The sequence below is a fragment of the Thermobia domestica genome, chromosome 7 (assembly GCF_964235325.1).
Source record: "Thermobia domestica chromosome 7, izTheDome1.hap1.1, whole genome shotgun sequence".
Taxonomy (NCBI): Eukaryota; Metazoa; Arthropoda; class Insecta; order Zygentoma; family Lepismatidae; genus Thermobia; species Thermobia domestica.
Genome location: NC_137460.1, coordinates 185,656,398 through 185,666,808, shown reverse-complemented (window position 1 = coordinate 185,666,808; position 10,411 = coordinate 185,656,398). Strand labels below are relative to the sequence as shown.

At 31.3% G+C, this 10,411-nt stretch overlaps 1 long non-coding RNA gene across 1 annotated transcript; it reads left to right on the top strand.

Moving 5' to 3' along the window:
- Window positions 1–8,128: 8,128 nt before the first annotated feature.
- LOC145688981 (uncharacterized) lies at window positions 8,129–10,172 on the top strand. The gene is made up of 3 exons (XR_014132045.1): window positions 8,129–8,206; window positions 9,291–9,387; window positions 9,928–10,172. It is a non-coding gene; the product is annotated as an uncharacterized LOC145688981 (long non-coding RNA).
- The last annotated feature ends 239 nt before the right edge of the window (window positions 10,173–10,411 follow it).

The window sequence follows — 10,411 nt, the reverse complement described above, 5'->3', positions numbered from 1 at the left end:
CATGTCGGGTAGAAAAGAAATAAAGTAAATTGACTAGATTCAAGCAATTGTGTGATGTGTTTGTGCAATCCAAGAAAACAGGACAGGGCAGGAGACTGAACCCTCATTTATTATAGCTGATGAAACATGAGGAAATCGAATTTTATCCATCCTTTATTTTTTTTCTTTTAAATGATCATGGTGCAGGCGTCTGAAAGACATCCGTAACTGGTCATAGATGGGAGAAGTGGGAGGGAATGAACTATCACATTGAACGGATTTGGGGGTTTATAACAACACGACCGAGCATGGCCATTTTATTATTCTTTTAGTACTGCGTTTGGTTTAGAGAAGTTTTATCGTGTAGCTGTATTAAAATTTGTTGGAGTGGTAGTTCGGGTGTTTGATTTCAGCGGTTACCAGTATTGACAACGAAGAATGTTTCAGCGCTTATGCAGAATTAAGGTAAGAAAACTTTAACTAATTTATACATAGGAAATATACAATTAAATATTGCAGAGATTGATTAATTCATGAAATTGATATTTCATTTTCAAACTTTGTTTTATTGAAAGAGATTTGTTTCATCATGTTGACTTTAGTTAATTTTGAGTTTAACATCCCTTTCAGCAGCGAGGCTTTTTTTTTTTTAAACGAAAGGACAAACTTTGATGACTGTAAGCAATGGAAAGTTGAATTGAATATTGCTTCGTAGGAATAAAAATTAAATGCCAAAGACGCGTACGCTAAAAGCTTAGCATGAAAGAAGCTCTATTATTATTATTATTATTATTATTATTATTATTATTATTATTATTATTATTATTATTATTATTATTATTATTATTATGAGTTGAAGTTTTTTTTTGCACATCTTGAGTTTGATTTCAAACTTTGTTTTCCGTTTGGAGATTTTTGTATTTTATTATTATGCAGTACAGAATTAGAATCAAAGGCTGTAGGAAAACGATATTTGTTGAAGTGATTTTATTGGAGATGAGCACTGTGAGATGCGGATTTTACTTTTACGTTGACTACTTTAGCACATTGGTGTTTAAGGTTTTCTAACTAGGAATTAATTTGAGATTATATATAAAGAAAATCATTCGTTCAGCAAAGAGAATGACGTGTAAGAACATTAACTATGAGTTATTTGATTGTCTCCCATAGCCCTTTATTAACATTAGTTTGTTTTCCTTATTTTGTAATATGATCATCAAATTGTGATGCCAATTGTTATCAGACTTTTTATTGTTGATTTCACATACCGATAGTATTTTTATTATAGCTTTGTATAAAGTATTGACTTTATATGAAACGGGGCATTGTCAGTGTTACAGGAATTGCCCCGTGACAGAATAATTAAGTTTTAAGGGTTTTGAATTCTAAAATTTTGTGAGTAACGAAGGGGTTATTTTAATGGTAGCAGTAAAAATAAAGAGTGTCCAGTTAGGGACAAGTCATGAGATGAAATTGCGGTACTTTGTACATAATTTGCATTAACATCTAGAATGTTATGGATTGACTTTTAGCTGTGTTATGTATAATAAATGCCGTCGACGTTTTAGATTGAAGTTTACTAGTTTTAATTTTTTCTTAGATGCTTCACGCTGCATAATGAGAGGGGTCTACGCTTATTGACCGTACTGTTATTTATTATATCAGCCTTGTAATTGAAGATAGCGGAATTTGAATTTAGATCTTTTCTTGATTATGACTCCCCGAAAATGTACTCTTTTAATTTTACGGTTATTGAGTAAAATTACGTTTAAAGTCCAAGATAATGCATATAGTTCATTCAACACTGTAGCTATATGAGACACAGTTTAGCGGTGTTTGCCCATAGGTGGGTCTCCCGCAACTAAAACGTGTACGTTAATTGCTTAGCAAGGAACATGTTTTATTATTATTACTTTTAACAGCTAGGCTGTATGAGACATGGACCTATATTTTATTATATTTGTGAACCACAGGAAGTAAGATGGGGGACCTCCACCGTGCTAAAACCGTATATGCTACCCCGAGGAAGCTTAATACTTTATAGATGATATCTCTTTTGGATGCATGTAAAATTAAATTTTATGGGGAGGAGCTTAAATGAAAGTAGAAATTGCGTAGAGCGAAATAGCAGATTTAATTTATTGGATGTCAGAAAATTTAGTGTGAAACAAACGAATAGATTTATGACTTTTCAAAATAGCGTAATACAGGTAGCATTGACACTTAAGGAAATTGGATAGAGTGTATGAACTAAGGTAATTAGTTTCTTAAATGGGGAACCTCCAGTGTCTGAGACATAAGTTTCAAAGTTATGGCTATTTGAAACATGACCCTCCAACGGTATGATTATATGAGGCACTTAATATATATACACCCGTATATTATTGAATTAGTAGCGCTGCTTTGTTTGGATTGAGATCCTGAAGGCTGTTAGTAATTTTAAAAATGGACGGCACACATGAATTTTAAAGTTTGGAGATTGGTAGAACAAATTTAAAGAATCCCCTTAACTTTGTTTACTGCACCATATTGTTTTAACATTTTCCCCCGGGAAAACTCACAGTTATAGGGATCTGGGGAATAATTCCGACTTTTGCAATTATAGTTGCTAACTTAGGAGGGAGACGGTGGTGGTTTTGCTCCTTTAAAATAGATAGAACCCCTAAAAATCTATGGACATTGTTATGATGCCATAGCTTGCTTTCGAAGTAAGCACTCTACCACTGATTCCCCACAATTAAAGAAATATAGAAAATATTTTGGTATGAAGACAAATTGATCAATACTGAGGCTATATAAAGGAGGAGTTGTACTGATTTGCTATTTAGACTAATTACATTGTATTTTAGTTTGTAGGTTACATTTTTATTAAAAAGTAGTGATGATTACAGGGACCGTAGACACAATTTTAGATACAACAAATTATAGTACATATATTTTAGATAGTAAGCTTTTGTAATGTACTCTTGAATTTTGTTTGTTAGCGTACTATATGACTTTATTGAATTCAACTTGAAATTAGTATTCCCTGAAACTTAATTTTATTTCAGACTTATCAAATTAACTATTAGTTCCGTATTTGTGTAAAATAAGTTGAACGGTATACATAAATTGTCTTTTTCGCAGTCTTGTTTACAGTAATATTTGAATATTAGCGTACCCGATTTGTTTTGTATCTATTACCGTTTGATAATACAAATGAGAAATCGTTTAGGCGGACAAAAAAAATTTTAAATGAAATTTGATAATTATCGATTAGAGTCTTTAGCTTCTTTAAAATATTTGACGCCAGCAAGAAAATGTTATAGCACTCGACCATACTTGTAAAGTTGATTAGCGGGATGTTCAGGAATACTCAGAAATAGATATAGAATTGGAATCAAGATTTTAGATTTCTAGGCTTCCTTGGATAATTACTTATTTGAGGACATGTTGAGACTTGTATATTTTGACATTTAAAATGCTTAGCGTACAGTAGGTTTAACTATACAGGGAAGAAATACATATAGTTTAGGGAACGATATCGAATATATTTAATAGAAAAGTGCCTGAAATGTTATGTAGACTAAATAAGCAGTTATGTAAGGCTGGGTTGCATACAACTAGGGATACTACCGTATCTCAACTTATTCTTTGAAATTTACTATTATAATGAGATGACATATTTTAGTTTAGCGTCCCGCAATTATGACTTTCGTAGAATACTCACCAATCTTCTTTCAAATGTAAGCCAAAGGGGTGGGGTCCCACCACATTTTATATAAGATTTAAAGTGTTATGAAAACACTTGACCGGACATGAACGCTTTAGCACCCCTAAAATTGGGACAGAGGGAATTTTGTATGCACTTGTTAAAGAATCAGTATCTTTTAGCTTACGGTGATCATGAGAAATGAATCTTTTATATTGATTTGCTTTACAAAGAAAGCTGATGAAAAAGTATGTAGAAAGTGGAAGGAAACTCCGGGAAAGCTACGATTACGCTGTTTGTTTACCACAATTTATACAAAACACTTGCTTTTGTCATGAGAACGCTACAGGATTTGTTGAACCAAGAATTCCTAGCACCGGCCCCACAATTTTACTATTGAGTATGTCATGCATTCGAGTTAAATGGACGCAATTTTAACTATAAGTAGGATACGCATTTAGTTAGAAGATTTCAATATAAGCATTGACGGAAGAACTGCACGCTGTTAATATTTGTGAAAGTATAGGGAGTAGTCAATATGAATAATAGAAGCAGAAACACTTGTTTCAGTTCAATGTGAATACTATCGTTCAAGACACTGACACATGTAAAACTAAGAAAAACTGTTTCATTTAGTTTTCAACTTACATTTGCAGATTCTATTGAGAACAGTATTAGGGCCAAGTTATTGATATTGTCAGAAAATATAGCTGATACATTGTAAAGACTCATTTTCAAGCTTACCAATAATAATTATTAAATTTAGGCATGCCTTTTTTCTTATAAATAGTCACTAATTTAGTTCAATGTAGAATGCTTACCCTGGAACCCTACATTAGATAAATGTTTACCCAATGAGAGTCTACGTATATGGAAACTTATTGTATATGTAACAGAAAGTATTTAATTAAAAGTAAATCTGTATTAGCTGAGGCCGTTACATATGTATTTACCTTGTGTTCTTAAGTAACTAAGTTTTGAATTACAGATACTTTATATATGTAAAACACATGATCGTTGAAGCTACATGAACTCCTATTATTACTACTATTACTATTGCTACTCCGCTACTACTATTACTACTACTACTAATACTACTGCTAGTACCACCACTACAACAACAACTACTACCGACTACTAGTATTACCATTGTCACCAGCACTATTGCTACTAGTACTCTATTAGTACTACCACTGCTACTACCACTATTACTACTACTACCTCTACGACTACTATTACAGACTACTAGTATTACCACTGTCACCGCCACTACTGCTACTAGTATTCTACCAGTACTACCTCTGCTACTACTACTACTACTAATACTACTGCTAGTACCACCACTACAACAACTAATACTACTACTACTACCGACTATTAGCATTATTACTGTCACCATTACTATTGCTACTAGTACTCTATCAGTACTACCACTACTACTACTACCACCTCTACTACTAATATTACAGACTACTAGTATTACCAGTGTCACCGCCACTACTGCTACCAGTATTTTACCAGTACTACCTCTGCTACTACTACTACTACTAATACTACGGCTAGTACCATCACTACAACAACAACTAATACTACTACTATCGACTATTAGCATTATCACTGTCACCATTACTATTGCTACTAGTACTCTATCAGTACTACCACTGCTACTACTACTAATACTACTATTAGTACCACCACTACAACAAAAAACTAATATTGCTACTACCGACTATTACTATTATCACTGTCACCATTACTATTGTTACTAGTACTCTATCAGTACTACCACTGCTACTACTACTAATACTACTATTAGTACCACCACTACAACAAAAAACTAATACTACTACTACCGACTATTAGCATTACCAGTGTCACCGCCACTACTGTTATTACTACTCTATCAGTACTACTTCTACTGCTACAATTACTACTAATACTACTGCTAGTACTACCACTACTACTACTACTACTACTACTACTATTGGTTGCATGTGAACTATCGAGTATCTGCTACTGCTTGTTGCTTTGCTGTTATTTCTTTTCTTCCGCTTGTAATCTAACCTTCTTTCTTCTACTACTATGTCTACCTTTGCATGTATGCCTCTCTCTCTCTCTCTCTCTCTCTCTCTATGTTTGTCTTTGCATGTATGCCCTGTTTCTAACCAAAATTTCTTTTCTTTGTGTTTCTTCTTAACTATTTTTACCTATTTGCTCTATGCTATTAGATTTCTATTTCACCTATTGTTCTATCTGCACCCATTTATTTATTTCTATTTCACTCCTTTATTGATCGGCTTCTAAATTGTCTCTTTCTTTCGTTGGTTTATTTCTATTGAATATTTCTCTTTTTTCTCTTGCATGTTTGTCTCTTTCTATAGAATAATATGATGAAGTAGGTAAAAACTAAGTAAAGTCCTTTTAACAAACCATCTCTTACAGATTAGTATCTTCTCTTGCATGTCTGTCTCTTTCTATAGAATAATATGATGAAGTAGGTAAAACTAAGTCCCTTTAACAAACCATCTCTTACAGATTAGTATCTTCTCTTGCTTGGGTCTGACGACTTTCTATGTAACCTGTCCTAACCTAAGCTATTCTAATTACCCTAATTTTGATGGCCTTCCAATTAAATTTTACATAAATTACGTCCTGATCCGCTCTTTCTTTGGTGTCTTTCCAACTATGCTTTAGCTAACATATTCTTGCTTCTCTTTGATTAACCCACCCACCTTTACTTGTTAGGTAATATATATCTGTCCTTCATTGTCTCCATGGTATGAATCGCTAAATATTTTCTTTCTGTTTGTCGTCCTACATGATTTCCTCTTTTACTTTGCCGCCACTTCTATTCCTGCTATTATTGTACTTCCTAATGTGAACTAAATTTAATTTATTGTATTTGTGCTTTGCCTCAGTCGTCAACCGCCAATGACCTATAATACTTATTAAACGCCAATACGGTCATGATCTGAATAATTTGTTTTGAAATAATTTAAACTTTTAAGATCTTGTCCGCTTGAAATGTTTCCTAAACTAAATGACTTGAGCTCATGTTCTGCTTTTACTCGCTAACTAATTAGTTTGTTACTTTTAATTAATGCTAGACCAGTGTGGTGCTTTTAACTATTGCATACTCAAGTTTATGTTTCTATCCTGAACTAAGCTTAAGCTATTTGAAAGTTTTTTTCTGCCCCCTTGTTTGCTATTATATGTCTGTTACCAATTCTATTATTATTAGATGCCTCTTAGAATTTCCAATTGTGCGCCCCTTTGTAGATGTCTTTTAACACTGGTGTATGTGTTCTTTATTGTGCTGGCATTATATATTTCTTAACATGGTTGGTTGCTATTCTATTCTGTTTACTATATTCCTTACATGGTTTTGTAACGTATTATGGCTACTGCTATTTCTTAAGATGTTTGCCCGCTACTGCAATCTATTAGTATCCGCTGTACGTGGATTCTTATCCTTTTTGTCTGTATATCCTATGCCTTTCATGTTTCTGTATGTGCTTGTAACTTATTTGATATTGGTCTGTATATCCTATGCCTTTTTATGTTTCTGTATGTGCTTGTAACTTATTTGATATTGGTCTGTATATCCTATGCCTTTTATGTTTCTGTATGTGCTATTGTTTCTTTTTATGCTCTTATAACCCGTTTCTTATGTTTTGTCATCTGTCTTTATGTATGCTATTGTTTCTTTCTATGCTCTTATAATGCGTTTCTTATGTTTGTCATCTGTCTTTATGTATGCTATTGTTTCTTTCTATGCTCTTATAATCCGTTTCTTATGTTTTGTCATATGCCTTTATGTATGCTATTGTTTCTTTCTATGCTCTTATAATCCGTTTCTTATGTTTTGTCATTTGTCTTTATGTATGTTATTGTTTCTTTCTATGCTCTTATAACCTGCTTCTTATGTTTTGTCATTTGTCTTTATGAATGCTTTTGTTTCTATGAATAATTGAAGTTTTTTATGTATGTATGACTGCTTCTGACTTCTCTCTTAATATTGTTTTGAACTCTAGCCATGTTTTCTAAACTTCTATGAATGTTTCCTTTAGGTCTCACACTCGTAGGGTGTGAATTTACAAAATTTCATTGCCATCTAGTGTGCTTACTCACATATACATTATTCATCTTTTGACTGCCCAACTGTTTCAACCTTATTATCCCACTACTCCTATTTGAAAGTATCACAGATATATATTATGAAATAAACAACTTCATTCTAACCTTTACTTATATAGAACCAAATGTAACTACAGTCGCTTCCGAAATATATCTTTAGATAACTGCATGTCATAAATTAGCTAATATAATCTTAGTGCCTTTATATATACGCATTAAACATTATCTATATTTCAACAATATACATATGACAACATATTGTATACTAGATATCAAATATATATAGTACAAAATATCATTCTAACACATGTTATGTTATATTTTAGGTTACCCTTTGCAAACTGTCATAAGTGACCATCAGAAGTCTTAGAGGAACAGGATATTTTTCTGTTACCAAAGGTATTTTTTTTATTCCTTTGTACTTAAATAGAGCAACTATGTTGCTGCAAGAGTATTATTAAATATAATACGAAATAGTAAAATAAGAAATTTTTGTAAGTTTAGCTGCTCTTAGGAGTATGCTCTGGCATACGAACCAATAAAAATAAGAAGCGATCAAATTAAAGTTAACAATGAGTTTGCACACCAAACGAACAAATAAAATAATCACAGCGTAGCTGTTCTAGCGAGTATGCTTTGGCATACGATCTAATAAATAATTAAAAACGAGCTTAGTTAGTATTTTCGAAATTATTTGTAGGTTCACACTACAAGTGTTCTGAGATTTCATAGAAATCGAACCAATAAATAAGTTGAATTTGCTACGCAAATGAACCAATAAAATAAAATAACACGAACAAATAAAATAATCACACGAAGTGTTCGAGTAATTTATTACGAGAGGTTAAATAAGGAGTTTTCACAGAAAACAATTCGTCAAAGTTAAGAAAAGAACATTGAAAGACAAAGTAGAAATAGTTAAACATATAAGAAAGAATATTGAAAGACAAAGTAGAAATAGTCAAACATATAAGAAAGAACATTGAAAGACAAAGTAGAAATAGTTAAACATATAAGAAAGAACATTAAAAGACAAAGTAGAAATAGTCAAACATATAAGAAAGAACATTAAAAGACAAAGTAGAAATAGTCAAACATATAAGAAAGAACATTGAAAGACAAAGTAGAAATAGTCAAACATATAAGAAAGAACATTGAAAGACAAAGTAGAAATAGTCAAACATATAAGAAAGAATATTGAAAGACATAGTAGAAATAAAAAGGTTAGCTTAAGTTAGGTTGAGTTAGTTTGATTAAACATTCTAATATTCACAGCAATGTTGTTCTACACAATCTTAATTTTCGGAACATCATTAGTATGCTCACATGAAATGTTCGAGTAATTTATTAGACGAGGTTAAATAATTAGTATGCTCACACAAAAAGCTCGACTAATTTATTAGGAAAAAATAAGAAACAATTCATAAAAACTATTAGGAAAATAAATTACAAGTGTTACTTAGTAATGTTTCTTTTGTTTCAGGGCAACTAATTGGAGATAACCTTCAATGCAAGCAGCTACTAAGTAGAAGTTGCAACGGAATTTAGAATTCCAAAGTATCAAAGTTCACAGAAGTAAAGTAAGTATCATTGACAACTTACATAATAGTTTGTGCTTAAGAATTTTTTTCACATGCATTATTTTTTTTGTAACGAAGTTTGTAGCATGTACATTACTTTTGAAAGAATTATTTTTGCATCAGTTATTTCTTTGAAAACATGCATTATTTTGTAGCAGTTTGTAGCATGCAGATTACTTTATGAAAGAATTATTTTTCCATTAGTTATTTCTTTGAAAGCGTGCATTTGTTTGCGCAACATAAACTCTGTAACATGTTTCCGTTTACAACATAAGGTTTTTTTTGTCATGCAATTTGTTTTGTGCTTGTATTTTTCTTGCATAAATCTTTCTTTGAATTTATTTTTTGTTCACAATATACATGTAAGTTTATTCAGCATGCAGTTTTTTTGTTAACACCGCTTAAAAATTTTTTTGTAAGATGCACCATAATTAAATGCTTGCAGAGTAATTTATACAGTTTAGTAATACACATTTTCAAATTTTTATACTGAAATATAATTTCATAAAAAGTAATATTGTCTTTTCTTTATTATTACAGCATTCAAGTGTTTCATCATCAACTGTGAATTTACCACACTCATATTTTATTCGTCATCTAAGAACATTTAGATAAGAATTTCCTGTCTTCCAGCGGCGGTAAGTGTTCATACACATTTTTTTTGTCAAACTGTAAACTTGTTAATAAGCAGAAATAAAAATATTTGTTACTTACATAGATGAATTAATAAAAGAAGATTTTATTCTAATAAAAAACAAATATAAAGAATATATAAGATGATTAATTACACAAAAATAACAATTATGAAGAATTGAATTTTACAATTAACAGAATTTCATGAACGTGTGCAGAAAAATTTTTTTCAAAACATTTTTTTTATTTTTTCAAAGATACACTTTTAATTTCGCAAATTTGATTTTTAACTTTCCATTTTACATTTTGTGTTTTTGAAATTGCATTTTAGTTTTGACAACTTGCATTTTCATTTTGACAACTTGTATTTTTAATTTTGAAAGTTACAATT